Source organism: Sminthopsis crassicaudata, chromosome 6, assembly GCF_048593235.1.
Source record: "Sminthopsis crassicaudata isolate SCR6 chromosome 6, ASM4859323v1, whole genome shotgun sequence".
Taxonomy (NCBI): Eukaryota; Metazoa; Chordata; class Mammalia; order Dasyuromorphia; family Dasyuridae; genus Sminthopsis; species Sminthopsis crassicaudata.
In genome coordinates, this window is record NC_133622.1 from 91,524,527 (window position 1) to 91,551,888 (window position 27,362).

Consider the following 27,362-nt stretch of genomic DNA (forward strand, 5'->3'; position numbering starts at 1 on the left):
CCTCTAGAATCATAGCTGGTCACAGTGTTGGTCAAAGTTGTTAAAACCTTCAAAGTTCTGTATTTATGATGTTATTATGGCATATATTGTGATTCTAACCTTTGTTCTGTTCACTTCATTCTTCATCATATCAAAATGATATTTTTAATCCATAAAATAAAACAAATAGGATTACAAAAGAAATTAATTATGTGGAAAACCAATTGTCAAAAGTGGAAAAAACTTCATAGATCTTAGGTTAACCCCTGGCCTAAAGGATCTCTAAGGGGTTCCAAAAAAGAGAGGTGTCTGTACTCCTGTTATCTTATACTATAATTTTCTCATTGTCAGGTACAGTAATAAGGTGCTGCATGTACATACATGTATGGAATTGCTACTGTAACATATACATTATAACATGTGTTTTGAATATTTATTTAATGACCCAAAATGTGGCACTCCCAAGTGAATGAATTTCAAAAACGATACTGATTACTACATTAAGGTATTCCTTATGGTTTTTTCTCTTGCTATCTCCCACTCTTTCTCAGTTTCTGTCTCTTCCTTCTACCAAAACATTGAGTCAGGACTAAAAAAAGAAAGTACTTTACAAACCTATGGCCTGCAGATGTGACTGAACATTTTTTATGAAGCTTAATAAGCTTTGTCTTCTCTGATTTAGGGAGGATCTGCTGGAAATTACTAGGTTGAACCCATTGTGATAATACCAGGCTTACCTGGGAGCATCTCTGTATGAGGTCAGATGAGCTTTCTTTCTGGTTCTTTTATTTCCTTCCCTTCATGTTTTGGATAACTAAATAAAGGGCATCAGGTGGAGAGAAAACAAAATGGGAAAGATTCCCTCTTCTTTCCAGCTCCCTATTAATTATCCATTCCTTGTCTTGGTATAAGAAAAGGGAAATAAAGGACGTTCTATAGTGCTTTTATGTCTCAGAAGAAGAGGATTGAAATGAAATTCCTCCACAGGAGACTCAGAATGTCATTTTCCTTTGTTTCAGCCCATCAAATTCTGGCATCCTGCCATTTGAATGTCTTTCAGAATTTTCCTCCAGTGTGTCATGGTAGAAGATGATGTTTGCATCATTTCTACTAAGATTTACAAGCCAGTGATTAAAGGTAGAGGTTGTCATTGACAGAAGCAAAATTCAAGAGGTGTCTTTATGTAGCCTAATGAAAAGATCACTGCTTGGGGAGCTGGGAGACAAGGGTTAAATACCCAGTCTTACCTTTAATTGACTGTGTGACATTAGGCAAGTCACTGAACTTTTCAGAAACGATTTTTTTTTCCTGCAGAATGAGTGTCTGGCTACATGCTTCTAAAGCCCCCTCTGTCTCTAAAATTCTGTTTTATCAACTGTACAGTATGTTCATATAGAAAAATGTGTTTATTAGATTTATCTAACAAACATTTATTGACTAACTTTGGAGACAAAATCAATATTATAGGAAGCTTTGAAATTGGTAGCCTTCAAATGTGAGAAATGAGTTTCTGCTATCCTACATAGATAATGGATTTATGACTTGCGGAGGATATCATAGGCAGTAAACAAGGTAGCTTTTTTTTTTTTTTTTTAATAATCATAATAGCTAAAATGTTGTGACCATGTTAGTACCCTGGATATCTTAGAATAAGCCGGAGTTAGGATAAGCAAAAGTCTTTATTCTTGGTCTTCTGGGGTCGCCATCAGGGGATTAGATATAGAAATCTACACACTTCCTTTCTCTCTCTCCACCACCAAAGAATGATCCTGCTTGTCCTACTCCACCCTCTGATCTCCCTTCCCCTTCTTTGTCCACACCCACAGATCCAGCCAGCACAGAGTTGAGTAGGGTCATCCTCCAAGCATATGTTAATAGAAAATTGTCCAGTTGGTAATTAGCTTTAAGTGCTAGGTTATCTTACATTAAGTGCATCTGCTGAGTTCTAGCCCTTTACACTAAAATATGTGCCAAGCATTATGATAAGCACTTTATAAACACTGTCCCATTTGAGCCTGGCATCAACTTGGGAGGCAGGTACAGTTATTCCGATCTCATTTTAACCAATAGAGATAAAGTGACTTATTCTGAGTTATATAGCTAGTAAGTGTCTGAGACTGGGTTTAGACTCAGGTTTTCCCATCTCTAGGCCCTTGTCTTTCTTCACTACAATACCTAATTCTCCCTTTAGTTCTCTCAAAAGTCACTTTAGTTTCAAGCTTAATTGAAAATCCCTGGACAGTGGGCCTTTTGGGTTGGTTCTAGCCTGTTACACAAGGGAGATCCCTTTTTTAACTTTTCCTCATTAATGTTGGTTTTTGGTTTCCTTTAGGAAAGGTTGAAAATTTTGTGTAACATACCAGAGCTTGTAGTAAGTAAGACTGAAGGTTGAAATTTGTTATAATTGGTTGCTAAAAACACTTAAGAAAAGCTAATGACTGAATGAATGGGTGAATGAATGAATAAGCTTTTGTTATACTTATATTTACTGAATAGAGCTAAATACCAAAAAATAAATGTAAATGTGAAGATAGGTCCTCACAAGGAGTCAAGGCACTTACATTTTAATAAGAGGGTTTCAACCCATGTAGGATAGTCTAGGAAGGTTGTTTTGGCCTGAGAAATCATAGGGAAGGTGAATGGCTATGCCAAGGAAACCTCTGCCCACTGGAATAATATTCTCTTCCAGTGCTCTTTATCCTCACCTATTTCCCTAACGAGACTTTATGTCTCTCTGTCAGGATTTCTCTGAACTTTACTTCTCTCCCAGAATTTGTCCACTGAAGGAATTAAGCCTTTCTGTTTTTGCATAATAAAGGCTGATTTCCCAATGCCAAAAATAAACCTCTTTTATCAATCTAGCCTTTTTGGGTCTGTAAATCTCTTTACAGAGAATCTCTGTGCCACCACAAAGGAGTTCCCCAAAACTCCCTACTCTTGTGCTAAATCCCAAAAGGGTGTAGGGGAGCCAAACTTCTCCATTTGGTTCCCTGAACCCTGAACCTGCCACTAGACCTCATCATTTAAATCCCTGACCACCAGGAACCCTAATCTCATCTTGTTTCCCTAAATCTAGACATCATCATTTGGTCACTGACAAAAGAGAACCCCAAAACTTAAACATCATCAAGGTTACATAGGTAGGACATCACTGAGCTGGAATTTGAATTCTGGTTCTTAGCTTCTATGAGATTCCTTGAATTTTCTTTCTTTCTTTCTTTCTTTCTTTCTTTCTTTCTTTCTTTCTTTCTTTCTTTCTTTCTTTCTTTCTTTCTTTCTTTCTTTCTTTCTTTCTTTCTTTCTTTCTTTCTTTCTTTCTTTGACTTTGTTTTAAAATTTTTTGTTATTTTATAGAGTCATTAGCTTCTATTTGGTCCATTCTAATTTTTTAGAAACTTGTTGCTTGGGAAAGGTTTTTGACTTTTTATGCCAAACTGTTAACTCTCTAATTCTTTTTTCTAGAACTCTCATTTCTTTTTCAATTGATTTTCCTCTAGTGTTCTCATTTCATTGATAATATATATATATGTATATATATATTTTCTCTTTTAAGAATTCTAGTTGAATTGTATCAAAACTGTTTTTCTTTGAGGATTTGTTTGTAAATATTTTGTAGTCATTCTCTTCTTTTCAAGTTATCTTAAGTGTCTCTGCCACTATGGTAGGATTCCATTTTTGGTGTGTTTATTTTTCTAGTCTAATTTCTGACTTTGGGCTTGAATTTCAGAGCTTATTTTTACAGGGAAGATCTGGGCCATTCCTTTTGTTACTTTTTTGGGATATTGAGTATTATGTTATTCCAGAATCTCAGTGACAGCTCAGGCTAGAATCTGTGAACTTTCAGTGCTTCCAAAGTATCTAATCCCAGGGGAACGTATGAATACTATCCCCCTACCATACAAATTTCTGACCTTGGTTTGGGACTACAATAATAAAATGATGATATTTAGACTCAACTCTCAACAGCCTACTAGAAAACTTTGCTAAAGGAACTTAAAGTTCCCCTTAGTGTAGGATTCTTGCCCATGAAGGCTTCAAACTTAATTAAAAATTGAACTGCTACCCCACTTTTCTCCTTCCTGAGCCATATTGTTGCTGTTGGATTCTAAATTTTTCTCTTTCTCACCATCCTGCTCAGAATCTTCCTTTACTAAATAGCAGAGCACCATCTCTGGGACATGTCTTTTGTTCTGTCTGTAAGAGATATGTGACTCAAAACTGGGCAATAGTTAATAAAAGTACTTCTTGGAACCTGTTCCTGTCTCAGATTTTCAGATCTGGAGAGAGGGAGGTGCCTTAGTATGAGACTGGATTCTTTTGCTCCAGTGTACAATCTTTTCTAGGCATGTGAGGCATGCTTCTGTCTAGACCTCATCAACACACCTTTATATTTGTCTTCCACCTTCCCAGATGTGAATCTGGGTTGAAAAAATGACTCATTATGACTTTATCTTGGATTTTCCCATCAGGATTCAGGCTGGGACATTTTCTGAGTCTGTTTGGAGGAGTTTTGGAAGGAAATTCACGCTGGCACTTTCTGTTATTCTGTCATTTGGGTCTGTTGCAAGCTTGTTGACTCTAAACCAGGGGCTCTTACTTTTGCACTATAAAGCCTCTTATAATAGACTTTTGGAAAAAAGCAAGAAAAACTCAAGGTGCAAGAAAATATTTATAGAAGCACTTTCTTTAGTAGTAAAGAATTGTCAAATTACTAGATGCCTATTATTTGGGGAAAGAGTAACCAAGTTGTAGTCCATTAATGTAATGGAATATTACTTTGTTATAAGAAATGAACAACATGGTAGACATAGAGAAAACTAGAAAGACTTATATCAACTAACTGATGAAGTAAGGAGAGGCAGGAAAACAGTATACAATGACTACAAAAGTATAAATGAAAGAATGATAATCACAAAACATTTGAAAACAAATGTTGCTATACTTTAAAGAATGATTTGGTTCCCCCCAAAAGAAATATGAAAAGATCCCTTTCTTCACTTATTTATAGAAGTAGAGCTCCATGGGTATAGAATACACATAGTGTTGGGTTTTTGCAATTTGTTGATGGGTTTTGCTGAATTCTGCCCCTCTTCCTCTCTGCCCTCCCTTCCTCCTATTTTTTTCAGGGATGCCTTTCTGGGAGAAGGAGGGAGAAAAGGAGAAATTTAAGTAATGTAAAAACAAACAGTATCAATAAAAATATTGTTTGAAAAAATGAAAGAGGGAAAACATAAACATGGACAAAAAGATAAAATAATACAATTTTGTGGAGAATAATGAGAAGTTATTTAGCTACTAGAATATAGGATATTAGCCAGAAAGGTATCTTGAAAAGTAGAAAGGATTGCTTTGGTCTGAGGCTAATTAGACAGGAAGAGAGACATTAGGAAGTGGTCTGTTAGGAACAATAGAAGTAGAATGGGGGGGGGTGTTTCCTGAGAGTAAACGAATACCATTTTGGCAGAAGTTATCTGTACTTTTTAGCCCAAAGACAACATCATCTTTTGAAAGCTTCAGGGTTTCATATGTAACTGTGGGGCCATCACATCAGTGAAAGGAAACGAGATGTCAGAAATAATAATAATACCATTTCTGTTGGAAGCTTGATCACCAGAAATAGTGTTGACAAGTCCCTAATCCTTAACAATAAAAATGGAGATAGTAAGGTCTTAACAAATGTTCTGGTTCCTTCCTCTTCCTCCTTCATGTAATATTTTTGGTTAATAAATGAAACAAGTATGGAAAGAAACCAAAAAATACTGGAGAGGAGGGGATGCATAAAATTCAATGTAATTATTTAATTATTAGTATTATAATTATTAGAAGTACATGATTCCAAGTATCAAAGAGATAAAGGAAAAAAAAAACCCAAACATACCTTGTCTTCAAAAATTTTAAATAAAAAAATCCAAGTAGGAGTCTAAAAATCACAAAATTATGACATCATAACTATTGATCATTAACTCCTCATTTGGAGAGTTTCCATTCCTATCCCTACAATTTTTGTACAACTGTGTTTAATTCACAAGTTGTGTTTTCATATAGCTTGAAGAGAATCTTTAAAATTTCCTTACTCAAATTGTAATGCCAGAGAAACTGAGGCAAGATAGAGATTTGAGAGTTTTTAATATTTTATTTGGATTTTTGAGAGGGAGAGATTTTCTGGGACCAAAGGATTCATTTTGGTCCCAGGGCTGATGTTTCAAAGCATTCAGCAGCAGCCTTAGCCTTACTATCAGCTTAAATATCAGTAAGGAATATGAGTTTCCAATCGTTTTTATATACATGGCTCTAAATGATCAGGGTAGACAAAGGCAGGGGCAGAGTCAGAACACTGATGAGAGGGAATCTCCAAGAAGGGACTATTTGGGACAAAAAGATATACCTAAATTGACTACTATTACAGAGATCACTCATAGAAAGCAGAATTATTTATTAGAATCTCATGAAGCAGACCCCATCCTGGTCTGTGAGCCAAATTCACAGCAGGAGAGGCCACTCCCTTGAAAATGTTCACAGCTTTTATGGCATTTCAGACAAAGAACCTCCAAAATCCCACCCTCTATATGTTGTGATTGGTCACATAAACCTTTATTTCCCTATTTGGTCAGTGGAATGTAGTAGACAAGGTGATATATGGTTTCTTGGGCCACATAATCCCTTCTTTGGACAATGGAATGCAGTCCAGGCCTTATTTAAATCACATGATTGGGGTCTATAGGCTTGATCTGTTTTAGCTAACAGTCTCTGATCAATATGTGCTTAATCTGTAAGTTCTTCACCTTTCCACACAGGACCATCAATCTGGTTCTGAAAGGTTGGGGGATGGTGGAATATTCTTCTCTGTAATGTAATCTTTTGTTGGGATGTTCTTGGGGTCTCTGGAGGCAGCCTTAGTTTCAGTTCAGTAATCACCCTAAATGCAGCCAGGTATTAAAGTCCAAATCTTTCCAAGTCTTGCCTCCTTTCCTTTGGCCCAGTTAGCTTTCTTAGAGGCCTTCTGTAGTTTTGGTTCCGAGAGCTTGAGCTCTAGCTTCTGCATCTCCCTGACTGTCTTCTTTGGCTTCTGAATCTCTCCAACTGAATCCTGGTTGAGGCTTCTAGCTTATATATGCTCTTTTAAAGATGTGAATCTTGTGAAACTAAAGTAAGTACTAAGTACATATACTGAACTAGAGAACTGTTAAGTACCACTGACTTAATACCTTGTTTCAAGTTCTGGCCCATAACAAGATAGGACTATAAATTCTTACAAATTGGGAGTAAAGGAGATCATCAAACTAGAACCAGAAAGTCTGGAGAGATAGAGGTAAAGGATACCAATTAAGTATCTGAGATAGGACATCTGGAGTTTTATCATCTGGAGTTTTATCTTTTGGAATATTAAAGTGGCCAGCTACAGCCCTGATTATCTCAGTCCTAATGGTCAGGAAAGAGGGTTGCAACAAGGAGGATTGAAGCAGAACAATCTAAGGAACTGAGGCAGAACAATTTAGGAAAATTGAGGCAGAACAACTGGGGAAACTGAGTCATAATAATAAAGGGAACTGTGGCACAACAAAATGCCTTCCACTAAATACAAGTTTTATGCTAAGGAATCAATCTGTAGTCATAATTAAGAATGCTTTATTGAGTCTGTTGTTTTCCCATGGGCTTTCTTGATGGCCTTCTTAGAAGGTAGAACTAACAGTGTTTACTTTGCACCTAGGAAAAGAGCTACACAGCTAATATTTGCTACTGGAATTGTTTCTTACTCACTACATAGCTGCAATCCATGCTTTATGATTGCTTTTCTCCATCCTGGATCTGTGCCCTTGTAATGTTGCCAGCTGGCACTCATTCTTGTACCCTGCACTAGTTTAGGAATTTCTTAGGATCTCTTTCTACCCTGATGCATTTTTCCCTGTTGTGTGGTACTGGTCCTTTTTTATTATTTGGACATTGGATTGCTTCCTGATATCTATCTATCTATCTATCTATCTATCTATCTATCTATCTATCTATGTATATATATGTATACTCCTGACTAGTTACTCTCCTCAATATTCACAAATCTTTCTGTCTGTCTCCTTAAGCTACTTTAAGCTAGCAAAATGACTCACTATGATTTTTTTTTCTTGGTTTTCCCAATCAAATCCAGTGCATTTTTTAGATCTTTGTAGAGGACATAAAATAGGGTATTAGACTATACTACTTCCTCTTACTTCATCATCTTGACTCTTCCCTCCACTGTTAGTATTGTCATTATGAAGATATTATCCACAGTCCATCAATCTTTTTTTAATGGGTTCAATTCAATATTGTACAATACATTTTTAATCTTTGCCATCACAATAGTTTTATTTGAACAGGAAGACGTTATTTAAGAAAGCTTTCCTTAGCTCCAAATCTATGATTCTAAGATATCTTCAACTCAAAGTTTATTGGGCCACCCTCAATGGACTACTTAATTAATAAAATAATGTTTTATAATTAGGATCCCATCAACTCTTGCCTCTAAGATTCAGGTAAGGTATCCAAGGGAAAGAGTGCTATCTCATTCTGTGACTTTATTAGCTGAATCTGTTAGCATAGTGGATCAGTACCATGGCCAGAGATAATATGCAAGCTTGAAATCTCCAGCTGGTTGGTTCTTTGTGGTGAGGAACAGTAACTTAGATAGCTCTGAAGTGTTTTGAACCATAGTTAGTGCTAGCCAAAGGAGCTAAAGTTATTGGGGATATTTAAAGTGGAGAAGGGCAACCAGTAGTGTCATAGCATCTAGTAGATAGTGTACAAGGCCTGAAGTCAGGAAAATTCATCTTCCTGAGTTCAGGTTTGCCCTTAGACACTTCCTAGCTGAGTGACTCTGGGCAAGATACTTAACCCTGTTTGCCTCAGTTCTTCATCTGTAAAATGACATGGAAAAAGAAATGGTGAACTACTCCTATATCTTTGCCAAGAAAGCCCCACATAAGGTCTCAAAAAGTTGGACATGACCGAGGTGACTGACCCACAAGAAAAAAGGAGGAAAAGCTTTTTTTTTCCTATTGATTTCTAGTAATTCTAGTGATTTTAAAGAAACACATTCCTCCTGCCTTAGTGTGTTTCCATTGTTTCTATTATTCAAAGAGTGAAAATTAGAACTAGGTGATTCTCTAGGGCTTGGGAATTGTGAGAGTACATTGCTTGGAATTCCCCAAAAGTTTTGTTGTATGAAGGTGTCTCTGTGTTTCTTCAGTAGGTTTCAGTAGTTCGGTAATCAAAAGATTAGTAGCAAGCATTGGGGGCAGTATGTTGTCTTTGTCTATCTCCTTTTTAAACGTTGTATTCCTTGTTAACACAGTAACTGGTATTTTCCTATTAGTACTTTCTTATTGGTCGGTCATCATTTTCCCCAGAAGGGTAGGTCTGTGATGACAAGCTGCTCCATCTGCAACCAGATATTTTTATGAGACCACTTTTTGAGATTTTCCTCTGTTAACCTAAGGATATATTTAAGAGTTTGGAAATGACAAAAGCTTTAGGGTCAAAATGAGTGAGACAAGTAGACCCAATGACATTTTTTTTAGACTGTCTCCAGATCCTTATCTGAATATCCTAAATTGTACTCTTTGATTGAGTTGTCCGTGCTTTCTAAGTCTCTTGAATGTCAGCATTATGGAGAAATCAGTTTTCTTAATTTAGCAGGCCTTTGATTTATACTCCCTAGGATTCTACTCCTCTTTTCTCTGAAGGAGATTACTGTTTCATCTTCCCCCTCCTCCCCAATTTGATGCCCTAATTACTAGTATGTGTCAATTCCTTGTAAGGGCTTTGTCATTATCATTCGAAAGTGTTCATTAAAGACTTTTTTTTAAACTTGTAATGTATATAGACAAGGCTATTTGTCTCTAAGAATTTACAAACTAAAATGGATAATAAAAAAGATAATTTTCTAAAAAGAAATTGATGAATTGTACTGGTATTAAAATTATAATAGTAAATATGTCTGATTATTAGAATGACTAGAAAAAAACATTTTTTCCCCTACCTGATGGCTATGATGCTTGGGGCAGTGTACTCATTAACACTTATTTTCCAGAGTTTTCTCAAGTTTGAATTCCCAATAGATAGATTCTGAGATTGTTTTTCTATTGATGTGAATGAGATGACCCCAAAGGACAGAATTAATTGGTGTAAGAATTAGACTTTAAAAAAATAACTTGGATTCATTTGGGTTTCATCAGTGTGAGAATTAGCCCTGATTATATAATTACCAACTTCATTCTCAGTAGATTATTTTTAATTAATTTCTATCCTAAAAATTGAATACTTGATGGATAATCTGGTGATAAGCTTCTCCAAATTTATTTAAATTTGATAAGCAATGCACAATTTCTCACCAGGCTCATTATAGAAATCATAATAGCTTCCTAGGGCTATTAAGAATCTACATTTTGCTGGCCATAGTGAACCTAGCCTTACCTCTATGACACAGTGAGGTACCACATAGAATTTCAGGAGAGATTAATTAAGAAATGCAGAAAAAGACACAAAGTTTTGGATGTGGACAATGCAGGAATTTCTTTTGTTTTTTATGCATATTTTTTACAATTTTTTTCTTTTAAATTGGGGGAATGAGAGAAAGAAAAAAATAAATGTTATTTAAAAAAAAAAACCTGTGACTAACAGTACCAAACTGAAAACTTTAACATGTTTTGTCTGCACAAATTGCCATTGTTGAGATGATCATAGATTTTAGATAGTAGATCCATAGATTTTTAGGAATAAGAAAAGACTGAAGAAAGGTAGCTTGAGGATAGGGGAATCCTATTTCATTGAATTGGGATATGGCTTCAAAGTCACCACTACTTTGTGAGCTTGAGTCAGTCACTTGACCTCTTTAAGATTCTGTATTTTAAAATAGAGATACTAATCTTGATGCTACCCAACTTGCATAAATGAGATAAGTAGTAGAAATAATGTAATCAAACTTGATAACTTAGGTATAATAATATTATCTCATAGAATTCTGAGAAATTAATGACAAGATATGTATAAAGTATTTTATTAACCATAAAGTATAATATCCAAGGAGTGTTAGCATGTTCAATAATAGCACTATAGTTCACAAGATTATTAGATAGTAAGGGATTTAGACATTAATTAGTCCAACCATCTTTTATGTGTCATACAGGGACACAGCTGAGACTCAAATTTACTTCTATGAGTGAAGTCTACTTCACTATGACCATCTAGATTGAATACTTTATAAATGAAATATGGCAAAATTTCAAATAGAATTCAAATTGCTTATATTGGGTTCAAACTTTTATGTTTGAATTCCAATTCAGAAAAATTCCAATAGACTTTTCTTTGTACATTTGAATGCATTTCTCTTTCTTAAATATTATTTTCAAAGGCACTTAGTTCATGGAAAAAGCAGATTTATCTCATCATGACTATATTATAAGCAAGTAATAGACATGATTTACAATAATTCAGAATAAAAAGAAAATATGTCCAAAATAAGAAGAAAGTAGAAAGGATGCATATTGAGAGGGCCACATGTTTGGTATTTGAAATTTTTAAAAAATTATAAAATTTTATTTAAATTATTATTTTATTAAATTTAATTTAATAATAATTTATTAAATTATTATTATGTTAAATTTAAATATTAAAATATTTTAAAATTTATAAAACATTTATTTATAAATAAAAGCATTTTTATTTTCTGTCCTAAGTCTTTCTTGTCCTTGACCATTAGAGAAGAACAGATGTTAGTATTAATTCAAGTATTACAAAAATATCATTCTTTAGGTTCTGAAGTATGATATATAGAATGCAGTGGTAGGAGGTAAACATCTTTACTACTCAAAAATAAAGTATAGATATAGGATCAAAGACATAGAGTTGAAAGAGACATTAGCAGGCAAATGATCCAGCCCTCTCATTTTACAGACGAATTTAGATCTCTAAAAGCATGATGCCTTGTCCTAATTATGGATAAGATGTTATATGTCAAAATATGATTTGATCTCATGTTCTTTGACTTTTCTATCTCTTGCTATTGTTAATGTAATGAGAATCACTCACTCAAAATTAAAATATGGAAAGTATGGCTAATATCTTGCTAGCCAAGAAAGATGTAGAATGTTAAATTTGTGAATGCTAAAATCTTTCATAATTTTGGTGTTTCTGGTTAATAAAAAGGAAAAAAAAATAGCAGTTAAATTCTATTCTGCAAGCTTGGACATGATCTTTTCCTTACGAAATCCCAAAGATAGTAAAATACTTTAATGCTGCAAAGGCTCTGTTCTTGTATAAAGTTGGTCATTTCCTATCTAACTTCTCTTGTCAAGTTTAGTTAGATGTATATTGACTAAGGATTTTTTAAATCTCTTAAGTTGTCTTTATTGTGAATGAAATGGGAAACTAAGGATTTCTCAGAATAATAACTGCTTAGAGAAAAACATGACTAATTATTTAATGGCCTGGAGATACTCAAGAAGACTCCAAACTAGGTATCTCTATTTGTTGATTGAGGAAGCCTGAGGTAAGCTAAGTCTTCTTGGTTATTCTAGCTTAATGGATTACTTACCTCTAAATAAAGCTCCTTATTGTGAGGAATTATATGGTTTCTCATAAAATTGTTAACTAAGGTAGATTGAACCTATAACCTTGCAGATGGCCTGGACTCTGGAGAAGTATACTTGAAACAAGGATACTTACAACAAGGTGTTGACTCAGTGAAATCAATGAGATAAGGGTTCTCTAGTTCACATCTATCTAGTATGATATAATTATATAATCACTCTAGTTGGCATATACTCAATATGCTGTAATGATGTAATTGTAATAGAATATTTAAGGGCTGATAGAACTGGGGAGCGAGTCAGAGTGAACAGACTGTGAAGGAGACAATAAAGACTTAGATTCTATTCCTAATTATCCTCATGATGACTATCCTGCTGAGACCAAGGCCCATCCAGAGGACCTTTAGAAAGCTAGCCTGGACATTATAAACCTAAATTTAGTTTATGAACATCTGATAGGTTTAGAAAATGAAATTCTTTGTATAAATCTTATAATAGAATGCTCATACTAGCTCAAGTAAGCATTTATAAACTTGTAAGGTTGACCACTGTAAGCTCATAAATTTAGGCAAACACACCTGCAAGCATTTATAAACCTTGTGAAAATGTCCACCATAAATTTAGATAAACATATCTGCAATAAGCCAACTATATCGACTTGGCTAGAATTTAACAAACCTTTGCTATTTCCATCTAAGCAGACAGTGAAAAATTAACTGGGTAAGGGAAGGGGTCATGGATTCTTGTGGGTTATGACTGTATAATTACCCTTAATTTCTGTGAAAATGTCCTTCCTTCTCTGGAGAACTCCAGTGAATGGATTGTCTACTTCTTGTGAGAAATCTTCACTTTGAGAAATCTCTGAGTAGTCATTTTGAGTTAGGACTTTCCATATCACAAAATTGTAAGCAATTGATTTGCATTGGTTAAGCTATAAAAATTATCCTAATAGTGTCCATGCTTTTTTATCTTTCCATATTCCATTTTGTGGAATCCATAACTGCTCAGATTACCATAGTAATGGTAGTTGTTGTAGTTGTATTTATTTTATCAGGTTATAGTTATTTTAATTTCTCATTTAAATTCTTCTAATATTGAATCAATTTTGATATTTTCTTCTAACTACTCTGTGGGTGTGACTATATTTAAAAGGTTGAATAAAAAATGACCACAAATTTGATAACTATGTTACTATGTTAAAATATAATAAATTTAATTTTATAATATTGTTTGACAAATCTCATGCCAGCATTCTGTGAGTATTTTCTCAGAGTATTTATGATGTATAGGTGTTGGAATTTTGCATACATAATCTTTAAATCATTAAATTTTCTCATTACTTATTCCTGATTCCTATTTTACTTAAATTTAAAAAAAAATCTTTTTTGTTATAAACATCAACATACACAAACATTTCAATATTTAATGAATAGAAAAAGAATTTTGTGAACAAAATTTTGTAGGTTTTAAAAGAAAAATATGTTAAATGTAGTATGATAGTTAAAAAAAATATTTTTACTGTGAGTCCTTCCATACTACTTTCTTCTCTCTTCTGTGTTTAAACATGTTTTATTGGTGCTCTTTTCTTCCTCTATTAATATTGCTCTCAGTATCCAACCATTCCTATTTCCCTGAATAGAAGTACTCTCTTGAAATATAAATATTGTCAAGCAAAATAAATCAGTGCACTGGCCACATCTGAAAATGTAAGCCTGTTTGCACATCTCCCCCTTAATTTCTCCTCTCTGTCAAAGAAATTACTTTTTGATGCTTTTGAACATAAACTTGTTTGAAATTTTTAAAAAGAGATGCATAGTGGAAGTCAAGACTATATGCTTTTATTAAAAACCAAGTGGGTGCCAAGTACCCTGTGAAGTCCTAGGAATATAAAGAAAAACAAAGATTAGTCCCTGTTCTCAAGGAGTTCACAGTCAAATCAATCTAACTCATTTGCATGTCATGGCACCACCTTCCTGATGTCATGATCTTCTTTGAGAACAAAGGACAAAAACAATAGAATTATTTTAGTGACTGACAAATTATTTTTCTAATGGATTAAAATAATTAAAACTTGTTGTGGAATCAGTAAACCTGGTATTTAGTCATGCAACTCATTGCATTGCTTTATTGTTACCTATGTTTATTTAATTCATGCAGAGCTCTCTTTTCAGTGTGGTCTTGTAATTATACTCAGTGCCTCCACACTATCTAGCAAACTTTTCTTATAATTTTACATTTATATAGACTTGCAAAATTATTTTGAATTATTTTGAAAATTATCTGTGCAGACTTTCAAAATTATTACTGATTGACTTCTTTCTTTAATGCAGGTGCAGAAGTAGCCTAATAGAGAACAGCAAATTGACCCTGAAGTCAAGAAGACCAAGGTTCAAGTCTCATCTCTGATACCTATTTGTGTGACAATAGGAAAGTCACATTATAAAGTTTATAATCAAGGCTTTACGAAACTATCTAAGACGATACATTGAAGAAAAGATATTATCCTGCTTTCACAGAAACAATATCTTTACCTTAGAGTACTCTGTACTAATTAAACTAGAGTTCCAATCCCTATTTTAAAATCAGGCTGATAAATTAGTAATTTCATCATTTCTTTGACTGTTTGAATTTCCCCCTCTCTAATTGTTTTATATATATTGCAAGCCATGTCTGTCTAGCTAGATTGTAAGCTTTTTGAGAACAGAGAGCACTTATCTCTTCTTTTTATGTTCTTAGTATTTAATGAGAATTTGATTGATTTGGAGAATTCCTCTGTGACACTTTTTCCAATTTGCCAGCTGGACGGTGATGACCCCCTCCTGTCCCTCATATTCTGACACAGCTCACACATTGTGCTCTAATTTATGAGAAACACACATTTTGATAAATAATATAAACCTTTTTTTAAAAGATAGGCAATTTCAATCATTTGAATGCTATTTTTTATTATTATTATAGCTTTTTATTGACAGAACATGTACATGGGTAATTTTTCAACATTGACCTTTGCAATCACTTCAGTTCAAACTTTTCCCTTCCTTCCCTCCACCCCCTCCCCTAGATGGCAGGTAGTATTATACATGTTAAACATGTTAAAATATATCTTAAATACAATATATGTGTACATATTTATACATATATATCATGTTGTGCAAGAAAAATCAGATTTAGAAAGGTAAAAATAACCTGGGAAGAAAAAACAAAATTGCATTTCCCAATGTTCTTTCTCTGGGTGTAGCTGGCTCTGTTCATCACTGATCAATTGGAACTGAATTGGATCCTCTCATTGCCAATAATAGTCACTTCCATCAGAATTGATTCTCATATTGTATTGTTGTTGAAGTGTATAATGATCTCCTGTTTCTGCTCATTTCACTCAGAATCAGTTCATGTAAGTCTCTCCAAGCCTCTCTGTATTCATCCTGCTGGTCATTTCTTAATATTCCATCATTTTGGATACTATTTCTACCAATAGAGATGGCAGCTTCTCCATGACCCTCAAGGCTTCTGTGTTTAAATTTCTTTGGGCACAAAAGATGTATATATAAAATGTCAAATATAAAAAAAAAAAAAAATATATATATATATATATATATATATATATATATATATATATATATATATATATATATATATATATATATATATATATATAGAGAGAGAGAGAGAGAGAGAGAGAGATGGGAAGGACATCCAATATCTGTAAATTCAGTTATTCCAAGGAATAGGTAAGGACACTGAGGTCCAGGTCAGTTAAATAACTTGCCACAGATATATAGTTGATTGTGGCCAAATTATATCTAGAAGTGTTCTTCCTTCTTTCTTCTCAATCACTTAGAAGATCATAGATTTAAAGCTGTTCTTGGAAGTCATGTCATCCAGCCTCTTCATTTGGCACCTAAGAAATCTGTGACCCAGAAAAGTAAAGTGATTTACTTAAAGATACACAATGGCAAAGCTCCACAATGAATTCTCCTGGTTCTCTGACTTTAAATCTAGTGAAGTCTCTCCCCTCCTTAGCCCCAAGTCCCTTCATGCTTCTTCTCACTTAGAAAATATTATTTGAGGAAGAATTGTCCAATGGCTCTTTCTGAGGAAAACAAGAAACTCCAGCTCGGTTAGTTATCTTCATCATCACTAGACTTGAGGCATCAAATGATTACATTTTGCTGTGTATCCACAGAGTTTAGAAAATATTTTGATCCATTTTGTTTTGGACTCCATATATACCTGCCAAGAAAAAGACTGAGTATATCAATTATGCCTTCAGACATTAGTCATTTTGGTTTGTGGAAATCAGAAATAGACTCCTAGGTGGAATGTTTTCTTAAAACATATTTTGTACCAGTATATGATTATTTGAAATTAGTTTTCCATCTTGTTCCTTCTAGACCTTAACTAATATGAAATCTTCTGGGAGAGTAAGATTGAGATGAAATATGTCTATTTTAATTGGGGTAACTTTTATTAGATTGTAAGTTCTTAGGGGGTAACCTCATACCTTGTCTTATATTACTTGGTACCTAATACAGTAGCTCCTTAAAAACAAAACAAAAAAAAAACACTTTGTCTATTTGAACTTCAGGAGGCTGAAAAATTACAGGGTTTTATTTAAACTTCAGATAATAATTGCAAGATTTCATAAGAGAATGAATTTTATTTATATATGAATAAAAAAAATCTGGTCCTTTCATAATTGTGGGAAAATAATTTTATTAGCAATCTGAAACATTCAGTAAAAATTGTGAGCCATGTCAAAAGGCTTCTAAGTTTGTTTTACTTAAGATAAACATCCCAAACCCCATAAATCATTACCAAAATTTGGATGCTTTATCTAAACCTGCTTGAAACCAGGCTGGAAATCTGGCAACCACTTTTCTCAAGGTATGCAGAACTTTGCTTTCAAGTCTTGGCTGAAACCTGAAACTGAAGAGGCCTGGGGAAAAAGAGAAAAAGACTCAACAATCCAAATTCATCACTCAAATATATATAGACTATATTGCTGTTGGATAATTCACATGTTTATTTTGATCATTTATTATTTGATGTGAACTCCTTCTCTTAGTTTATATTATAATTCAATGTGTTAACCACATGCATGAATACTAAATAGAGTATTGATTGCCAACTGTGGATTTCCCAGTTTGGGGAAAGTATAGTATTTCTAGTTTAGCATACTACAATTCAGAAGAGAAGCTATTCTTTGTGAGCTGCAGTCTAGCCAACGATATAATGCAGATTTTGAATTTGCAACCCACATCATTTAAAAAATAATAATTTTTTGGAATGGTAGTGTTTCTCATAAAAGAAGCATAGCCTAATGGGTAAATAACTTAATTTGAAATCAGGGAAGACCTAGGTTCAATCCTGACTTCTGACGCATAACGACTAAGTGAAGTGAAGTTACAACTTTTCAGCATCTAGGCCATTCTCTAGGACTGATAAGTTAGAGGAGGAAGTTTCCATACTAGGACTTTCATCAGCTTGTTGAAATCACTGCTCTGGGACAAAAAAATAATACTCCATGACTTTTTCAAGGCCTTCCAATTCAGAAATTAACAGGAAATAGCTACAAGGTCATGTTTTGTGTATTTTTTTTTTAATATGACATGCATATAGGCTTGCAAAATTAACCGCTGATTTATTACCCTTTTAGATCCGGTTAATACTAAATAAATATTTTGATCCTCAACAATTTGCAGATTTGAACTTCAGTTTGCCTTTAGTACCCAGATTTAAAATGCCAACAGGAAGTATCTAAAGCAGATCTTGCTGTAATGATTGATTTATGTGAAGTGGTTTGTCCTCATGAGCTTCCTGAAGTAACAAGTTAAATGAAAAGCTGAATGTACAATGGGCATGTCACAGTCTGATCTGATGACTCAGGGACTGACAATTGCTGTGTAAATAGAGCTACTGGATGGAAGCAGAAAAGCCTTTTTGTCAGCTCATTATTAAAATGAACTTTAAGGAATTTCAAAAGAATGAGTGGTAAGGAATTGGTAAAGATTTGAAAAATAGAAACATAGAATCATGATAAGAAAGAAGAAATCATAATGGAAAAAAGCTAAGCTTGGAATTCATAAAATATACTGCTTTATTTTTTTCAATTTAACTTCCTCTTGTCCATTTTTCTTCTAAGAGGCTTACTCTCTAGCTTCCTCCTCTACCATATCAGTTTGCTTCATGTCCACATTGGCTGTAAAATGGTCACCAGTCAAAAATTTCCTTACCTCCCTTCCATTCCTTGTTTTCCAACTTCTCTTTATGTTTTATCTTCCCCTATTCGAATATAAGCTCTTCTAGAGAAGGGGCCATCTCATTTCCTTCTTTTGTATTCCCAGAGCTTACTTGCACAATATCTAGAACAGAGTAAGAGCTTAATAAATACTCTATCCACCAATAGACCTATCTATTTATCTAGCTATCTATCTTTGGTTACTTAAATGATGCTTTGTGTGTCTTGTTTCGAGTAATATATTGAACATCTTAGAGAGCTCCACCCAAGCAAATTTTTTTCATTTATTAAATTAAATTTTTTATATACCAGAGGATAATATCATTGACAAAAGACACTCAACCATGATTATATGATGGGTAACTTAATTTCAAATAAGGGACCCCATAGTATTAGCAAAAATGTTTAACAAATAAATAATTATTCCCAATCATCTTCTAAGATGCAAGAAATGTTTAGAATATGTTGTAAATTAGGCCATTAGCAATAGCTGTGTCATAAGTAGATAAAGAGTCCATGTTTTCAAGTCTGGACCAGAACATGAAAGCTATAATGAAAACCATACAGTAATTCTGAAATTTTCTCATTAGTAGTTTTATGGTTTTCTGACTTACATGTTTTTGGCAAGATGAAAAAATGCAACTACATTTCAGAATATTCTAAGAAATGACATCTATTATTTTGTTTGGATTGATGACTTTATCTTAAAAGCCAAAAAAGCTAACTTCTTCTAACACATGAACAACAATGAAAACATTTGGATTCTGAAACATAATGTGAATTGTGTGTGCACTTTGGGAAAAGTACAAATTAAAATTTTTTCAATAGTATTTTATTTTCCAAATACATGTAAAAATAGATCCCAAAATTTGCTTTTGTAAGACTTTATGTTGCAATTTTTTTTCTCCTTTCTATTACCTCCCCTCTCCCCAAGACAGCAAGTAATCTGATAAGGGTTAATTATGTATAATTCTTTTAAACATATTTCCATATTTGTCTTGTTGTGTAAGAAAAAAATCAGACCAAAAGGGGGAAAAACATGAGAAAGAAAAAACAAACAACTAAAAAGTGAAAATTCCATGCTCTGATCCATATTCACTCTCCATATTTCTTTCTTTGGATGTGGATAGTATTTTCCATCCCAAGTATATTGGAAATGTCTTGAATCACCACATTGTTGAGAAAAGCAAAGTCCATCACAGTTGATCATCACATATTCTTATTATTTTTATGTACAATGTTCTTTTGGTTTTGCTCACTTCATTCAGCATCAGTTCATGTAATTCTTTCCAAGATTTTCTGAAATCACTCTGCTAATCATTTCTTATAGAACAATAATATTCCATTATATATATGTATATATATTTATCAATTATACCAAAATTTATTCAGCCATTCCCCAACTGATGAACATCTACTCATTCCACTTCCTTGCCACTACAAAAAGACTGCTACAAATATTGTTTCCCATGTGGGTCCTTTCGCTCTATTATGATCTTTTGGGACACAGACCCAGTGGTGGCACTGCTGGATCAAAGGGTATGCACAACAAATGCACATTTTTAAAAAAAAAATCCTCATTAGGAATGGCAAAAGAGTTATTAACATGGAATGGACTAGGAAGAAAAAGGAATTTCACAGAGTCAGAAGAAGGATCAGGAAAATAGTAGAAAGAAGGGAAGAGAGAAATAAGAGTAGAAGGAATGAAAGAAGTGGCTGGTTGATCAGGGCAAGAAGGATGTTCTCTTAAATCTATGACCAACAAAGAATAGTAAGGAATGGCAAGCACCCCTAAAATGTCGATTTCAAAGTATAAGATATATCTATTTCCCCTCCCCTTTTCCTAACTTCAGTGGCCTGTAATCAAGCAAAGCAGACTTCCTATCTTCAAATTTAAATGTCTTGGAAACTAACCTATTTTTTCATTTAATTAAAATTAGTTGTCAGCATTTCTAATAAAAGTTCTCCCAGTCAGTCACCAGAATTTTACACTAATCCAAACTGCTTCTCAACAGTTGACCCGAAAAACCATTAATCACAATGCAATTATCTCTGTTTTCAAAATTAGTAAAAAGTAATTATTTCCCCTCAAAATATTTGTCACCAAGTTCTAGACTTAGGAACATATAGGTTTCCCCATCTTGAATGTGAATTATTTAAAATTTGTAGACTCTGAGAAGCTTCTTCTAGTATCAAGAGTAACATTTAGGCATGTAGCCAAGTACTTGATGTGTATATGCAATACAATACCGTACACAATATACATATATAACCACATATGCATACATCCATATGTATATATTTACATGTGTATATAATATATATGTATATTTGTGTGCCTATAAAATATATATGTATATTTATATGTATGTGTATATTTGTTGTTTAGTCATTTCAGTTATGTCCGATTCTTTGTGACCCCATTTGAGATTTTCTTGGCAGAGATACTGGAGTGCTTTGCCATTTCCTTCTCAAGCTCATTTGACAGATGAAGAAATTAAGATAAATTGGGGTTAAGTGACTTGCTCAAGGTTATATAGCTCAGATTTAAACACTGGTTCCTGATACTTAATCCACTGCTTTTTTAATTCTTGGAAAACTATAGTAAAACAAAGTAGCATGATTAAAGGATTCAGTGACAAATAGCAAGTTCAGGGAGGAGGGTAGGGTGTTCAGTAGATGAGTATTAGGAGATAATTCTAATGAAAAGAATCCATACCTTCTGATACTAGTGAGTCTGCATGACCACTAGAAAGAGGCAAAAGTGAAGAATCTAGTCTCTAAGAACCACAGAGTGTTTCATATTTTCCTATTTATTCCACCCAGTGGAGTGAAGAATACTGTAAATGCTGAGGTGAACATGAAATATATCAGCTTCTTGTCCTTTTCTTTGAATAGGATTGAACTGGTGACCTTTAGTATCAGCTAGTTGTTAATCTTTGATATTCTTAAACAGTGGTCCTCAAACTTTTTAAATAGGGGTGCCGTTCACTGTCCCTCAGACTGTTGGAGGGCCAGACTATAGTAAAAACAAAATCTATGAACAAATTCCTATGCACGCTGCATATATCTTATTTTGAAGTGAAGAAAGAAAATGGAAACAAATACAATATTTAAAATGAAGTAAAGTTAAATCAACAAACTTACCAGTATTTCAATGGGAACTATGGGCCTTCTTTTGGTTAATGAGATGGTCAATGTCTGGTTCCATATTTATCACTGCTAGTCATAACAAGTGATGCAAGTGTGCATCTGTTAGTCTTGATCTGGTTGGAGATTTCAAATGTTTCATTCTAGAAAAAGTCTGTTCACAGACATAAGTACTGCCAAAGATGGTTGCCATTTTGTGTGCATGGTTCCTGAGATGATGATATGTCTCAGAGGGGAGAGATGCCTAGAAATTATGAAGGCTGCTTGACTTGAATGCGTCTTTCAGAGAGTCACAATTCTGCAGTTCAGCCAATTCCATTTGGTAAATTGTGTCCACATTTTCAATGTCAATAGAAAATGGGTTACAGAAAAGCTGTATGTCCTATTCATGGAGATGAAGCTCTTTAAATCTAAATTGGAACTCCTTTTGCAATTTTTCCAATGAATCCACACATGTTTTGTTTGAGAATGCAATCAGTGGTTTTTCTGCTAACAGATTTTGAGTTGTGGGGAGATGGCAGAAGTTTTCCTCCTTCACTTGTTTGATGAGGAGGCCTAATATTACTTTAAATGCTTTGCTATGTGATTGCATATCACAGATGAGCTTCCCCTTTCCTTGAAGTTGCATATTTTGAAATTGTTGAGTAGCTCTGTTAATCTGTCAGAAAGGCAAGGTGCCATTTCCATTCTGCATCATTGAGCTCTGGTACTTTGTTTTTTGAAAGCAGAAAAGTTGTAATCTGTGGAAATAAGTCATAGAAATGTTTCAAAACTCTCCCTCGACTCAGCCAACGGACTTCTGTATGATATAGAACATCTTCATACTCAACATTTAGCTCAGACAGAAATTCCTGAAATTGTCTGTGATTTATTGCATTAGCTCTAATGAAGTTAATACAAGATACCACAATTTTCATAAGAGTCCCACTTCAGTGATTTACTACACAGCGCTTGTTGGTGGATGAGGCAGTGTATGGCTACTGGATGAGAATGATTATATTTGTCCATCTCTTGGTTAATGGGAGCAATTATTCCTTTCTTAGACCCCACCATGCTAGGGGTACCATCAGTTGTCACACTGGCTAGTTTAGCCCAGTCCAGCTCCAAACTATTAATGTTTGGCAAACCTTTTCATAGATGTCTTCTTCTGTAGTTGTTCCTTTGATGCTTTGCAGTGCAGCAAGCTCTTCTATGACTTCAAAATAATCATTCGTCCCACGAATAAAAATTAGAAGTTGTGCAGAATCACAAATATCATTGCTTTCGTCGAGTGCCAAGGAAAAATATGAAATTTTTTGGTGAAATTTTTTGCAAATGCCAATGCAGATTGTCTTCCATTTCTTCAATCGTCTGTGTAATTATATCTGAAAGACTCACTATACTAAATAAATTGGCCTTCTCTGGACACAATCTCTTGGGTAACAGAAAGAAGCCATCCTTTAACAAATTCTCCCTCCACAAAAGGTCTGCCAGTGCATGCTATTAGCTTGGCAACTTGAAAACTTGCTTGCAGTGATGAAATATTTAGTTGCTTCTGATTCACAAAAATATTTTGCTGAGTTGTCAATGTATTTTTCAGTTTTGATATTTTATCTTTTCTCACTTCTCCAACCAAACCATCATATTTATCTTAATGTTGAGTTTCACAGTGTCGACGCAAATTATATTCTTTGAACACAGACACTATATTCTGGCATATCAGGCATACAGCTCTTTCCTTGTACTGCATGAAAAAGTAATCATAAGTCCACTGTTCTTTGAATATCCTATACTCCAAGTCAAATTTTCTTTTTCTTGACATCATTATTTCTAAGGGATTCCAAATTGCTATTAGTAAAATACCAATATATACATATATATGCATACACACACACACACACACACACAGCGCTACAAAAACAACATAACAGCAATAACTTTGCCCACATAGAGACATACAGACTTCAATGCCCAACTTCCTCCAAGCTGCCTCTGTGCTGTGATGCTTCCGTTTCCTGCACTCTCTCCCACTTCAGACCTTCAGTGCACACAAGTCACTGCTCAGGCAGCCCTCCCAAATGTCCTGGCTTCCTCTGAATCCTGGGATCAATTCTCATGATCCCGCGCTGAATAATCGTATGTGCTGCACTCGTAATTTATCATAATCACAGGCAAGACTGTGTATATATGTATATAACAGTGCAATATATTGTATGTGCAGAATGAGCTTCAGTGACAAATTGTACATTGGAGCTTCTGGGGGAGGTCATCATGTGACTTAAAGTTGCACAAGTGTATGGGGACCTTAAGAATCTGGAAGGGAATGAAGCAGTACACCAGCTCTGCACCCCCTCATACTAAGGGCACTAAGGGGGGCACTAAGTTCAGACCCCCAGTGATTATAAAGTGATGAAATATATTAACAATATTCCATTTCTTATGAAACTACAGAACATACACACAATGATAAAACTGATGACCACAACAGACAGACACGAGGTCACTATGGATACAGGGCCATGGTCTGGTACCAGGAGCCTCACTCTGTGCAACAACAGCATGCGTTAAGAGGAAGCCGTTACATTGTCATTACAGCATAATGACAATGATAGAGTCAAGCTGGGACTTGTAGTACTGTTACTATACCTGTGCACCAGACACAGCCCATATGTTCCCCCTGCAGTGGCCATGACATCGCAGCATGCACTATACATCCCTCGTGCCTGTCTGTTGTGGTGGCTTCCGTTACTTTACAAGACTGCGGGCCGTCAGTTCTCCATCTTCTGCATCTCTCTTCCTTCCCCACACTATACACCCCGGCCTGGGAACTCATCTCACCTCAATATTGCCTCACACAAAGTCTCCGCCGCCTCAGCCCAGTGCCGGAAGTTTAGGCCAAAAGTCACTTCCAATCTGATTTTGCCATAACTGGGCGGGTTGCATAAACATCCTCAGCAGGTCACCTGTGGCCCATAGGCCATAGTTTGAGGACCCCTGTTCTTAAAGAAAACTCTTATATAAGTGGCTATTCTCACCTTTGATTCAAGTTACATATATTTTATGCCTTAGTTGAAGGTCTTTAGAAGTTCAGAAAAAGTTTGTCCCTAATGCAAAATCTCTGTATAATCTCTTTGTATCCCTATATTTGAAATCTTTTTCAGTTTGGTACAGCTCATCATTCCTGGCTTAAATCCTAAAGAGCCTTGGAAAATCTATTTGACATGATAAAATGTAAGTCATATTTTAATAAAGGAACAAATTCATAATTCATGAAGATTTGAAAATGTCCTCTCACTTAGTGGCAACATGATATAGTAGAGGGAAGGCTAGCCTCCAAGTCCTGTTTGACTCTAATTTTGACCTTAGTCATTTAACCCTAGGCAACTAACTAAGATTATTATTATTATTTATTTGTTGTAAGAAAAGAACAGACTTCTAAATTATTTATAAAGTAAACAGAATGCTTAGGATCTTTATAACATTAATATTTAAAATGAACTATTGAAAAAATAACTTGGAAATTCCATAGGCTACTCAAAATCTCAAATACACTGTGGATATCTGTGATATCATTGGGAATTCTCTTCAGTGAAGAAGTTTGCCCATCAATGCCTACCTATCTTATGCAATACTTGTACATGTTCTCCTAAAATTCACCAAATATTATCTACCCAACGCACTATTGGCATTCTTCTCTTTCTCATAATATATTAAAGGGTACTCTAGCTTGATCTCAAGGACAGCCCCCATCCCTCATTTAACGTTTTCCTCAATCTACTTTTCTTCTAGTTTGTTTCTTTTCCCCCTATATTTATTTATTGTATTTTTAATTTATAGAATAAAATAAGCATTTCCATAACATGGTATAATGTAAAAAAGAAATTGAAATTGCAAATCTATTATGAACAACTAGCTAATTGTTTAAAACATATAATAGAATTATCATGTAAATTACTTGTTTTCTTTTTTTCCCCCTCCTAAGGTTACTTTCACTATTTTAGTTATTGAGGTTTGCTCCCTTCCTATAACTGCTCCTCACTCACTCACATGACCATCACTCTACTTTTTATCATCATCACTATCATTTACCATTCTTACTTGCATTAATGAAATAACTTTCTAATCAGTCATCCTGCTTTAAATCTATTCTTTCTTTAGTCTTTCACATAGCTGCCAAAGTGCCTTTTCTAAATCAGATTTAACCATATCATTTTCCTATTCAATAAACTCCAATAGCTCTCAATTACCTTTAGGATCAGATACAATTTCCATTAACTGCTATTTAACATCGTTCACAAACTGTCTCCAACCTATCTTTCCAGACTTATCACATCTTACTACTATTCATTCACTTATGTACCACCAAACTGACCTTTCCTCCTTTTCATGCATGATATTTATCTCTCATTTTGGTATCTTTTCACTGACTATCCCCAATGGCTAGAATGTACCTCCCCCTCACTTCTACCTCTTGGAATCCCTAGTTACTGTCAAAACTTGGATTAGCTGCTGCCCTTTATATGAGGTCTTGTCTACTCTCCAGAGTTATGCGATTCTCCATCTTGAAATTACTGTATATTAATTTTTGTTTATACTCATACAACCTGTGATGAATCCCTAGCACCTAGAGAGAAAATCTTTTCTCCTTCTTCTTGGCCTGGAAAAATATAATAATAATAGCTAACATTTGTGAAATATTTTGAAGTTTGCAAAGCAGTTTACAAATATCTCTTTTTATTCTTGCAACAGACAGGGGAAGGAGGTGTTATTATAATCCCCACTTTACAGATGAGAAAATTGAGATAGTCAAAGGTTAAGTCTTGCCGACATATACTAATTAGGTATCCTTATCCTTCACTGTGAACATTGTACTACCTAGCTACTTGTAGAAGGTGGATAGAGAAAGAATGAAGGGAGTAATGGGCAACAAGCAAGAGGAAAGGTGGAACCCAGATGTTTAATAGGTGCTTATTGATAGGTTGATGAATAAACTACAAGGTAAGATATTTAAAGCTGCTATTTTAGGCAGCTATTCTTCTTTATTCATACTTATGTTCCATATCAAGGCAAGATGGGGAAAACTAAGATGAGCCATTCAGTACAATGTAAATTTTTTGAGGTTAGGGATAACTTTCATTTTGGTCTTCATCTTCCACTCTGTAGTGGGTACTTAATAAGTATTTAAATTTAATAGAATTTCATATCAGTCTTTCTTTTAAAACATAGGCAAAGTCAAAATCCATTGAAATGAACTTTTAAAAATGGTCCTTTTTTTAGTCGAACTTAAATTTAGGCATTCAACATGCATTTATTAAGGACTTATTAAGTGCCAGGCATTGTGCTAAGAACTAAAGAAACAAAAACAAAATCAAAGACAGCTCCTATCCTCAAGGAGTCTGCACACTAGTTGGAGGAAGATAACATGGATATGAATCTATCACTGCCTCTGCAGTTGT

The 27,362-nt window shown here is 34.4% G+C and overlaps 2 long non-coding RNA genes across 2 annotated transcripts in view; one reads left to right on the plus strand and one right to left on the minus strand.

Moving 5' to 3' along the window:
- Positions 1 to 27,362, plus strand: part of LOC141546807 (uncharacterized) — a 33,987-nt gene that overhangs the window by 6,380 nt on the left and 245 nt on the right. The window contains exon 2 of the long non-coding RNA XR_012483426.1: positions 14,870 to 14,926. This is a non-coding gene — a long non-coding RNA (uncharacterized LOC141546807). The remainder of the gene's footprint in view (positions 1 to 14,869; positions 14,927 to 27,362) is intronic.
- The window catches only part of LOC141546806 (uncharacterized), a 64,858-nt gene continuing 53,695 nt past the window's right edge, over positions 16,200 to 27,362 (minus strand). The window contains exons 2-4 of the long non-coding RNA XR_012483425.1: positions 18,773 to 18,901; positions 17,355 to 17,475; positions 16,200 to 16,769 (exon numbers count right to left, since the gene is read on the minus strand). This is a non-coding gene — a long non-coding RNA (uncharacterized LOC141546806). The remainder of the gene's footprint in view (positions 16,770 to 17,354; positions 17,476 to 18,772; positions 18,902 to 27,362) is intronic.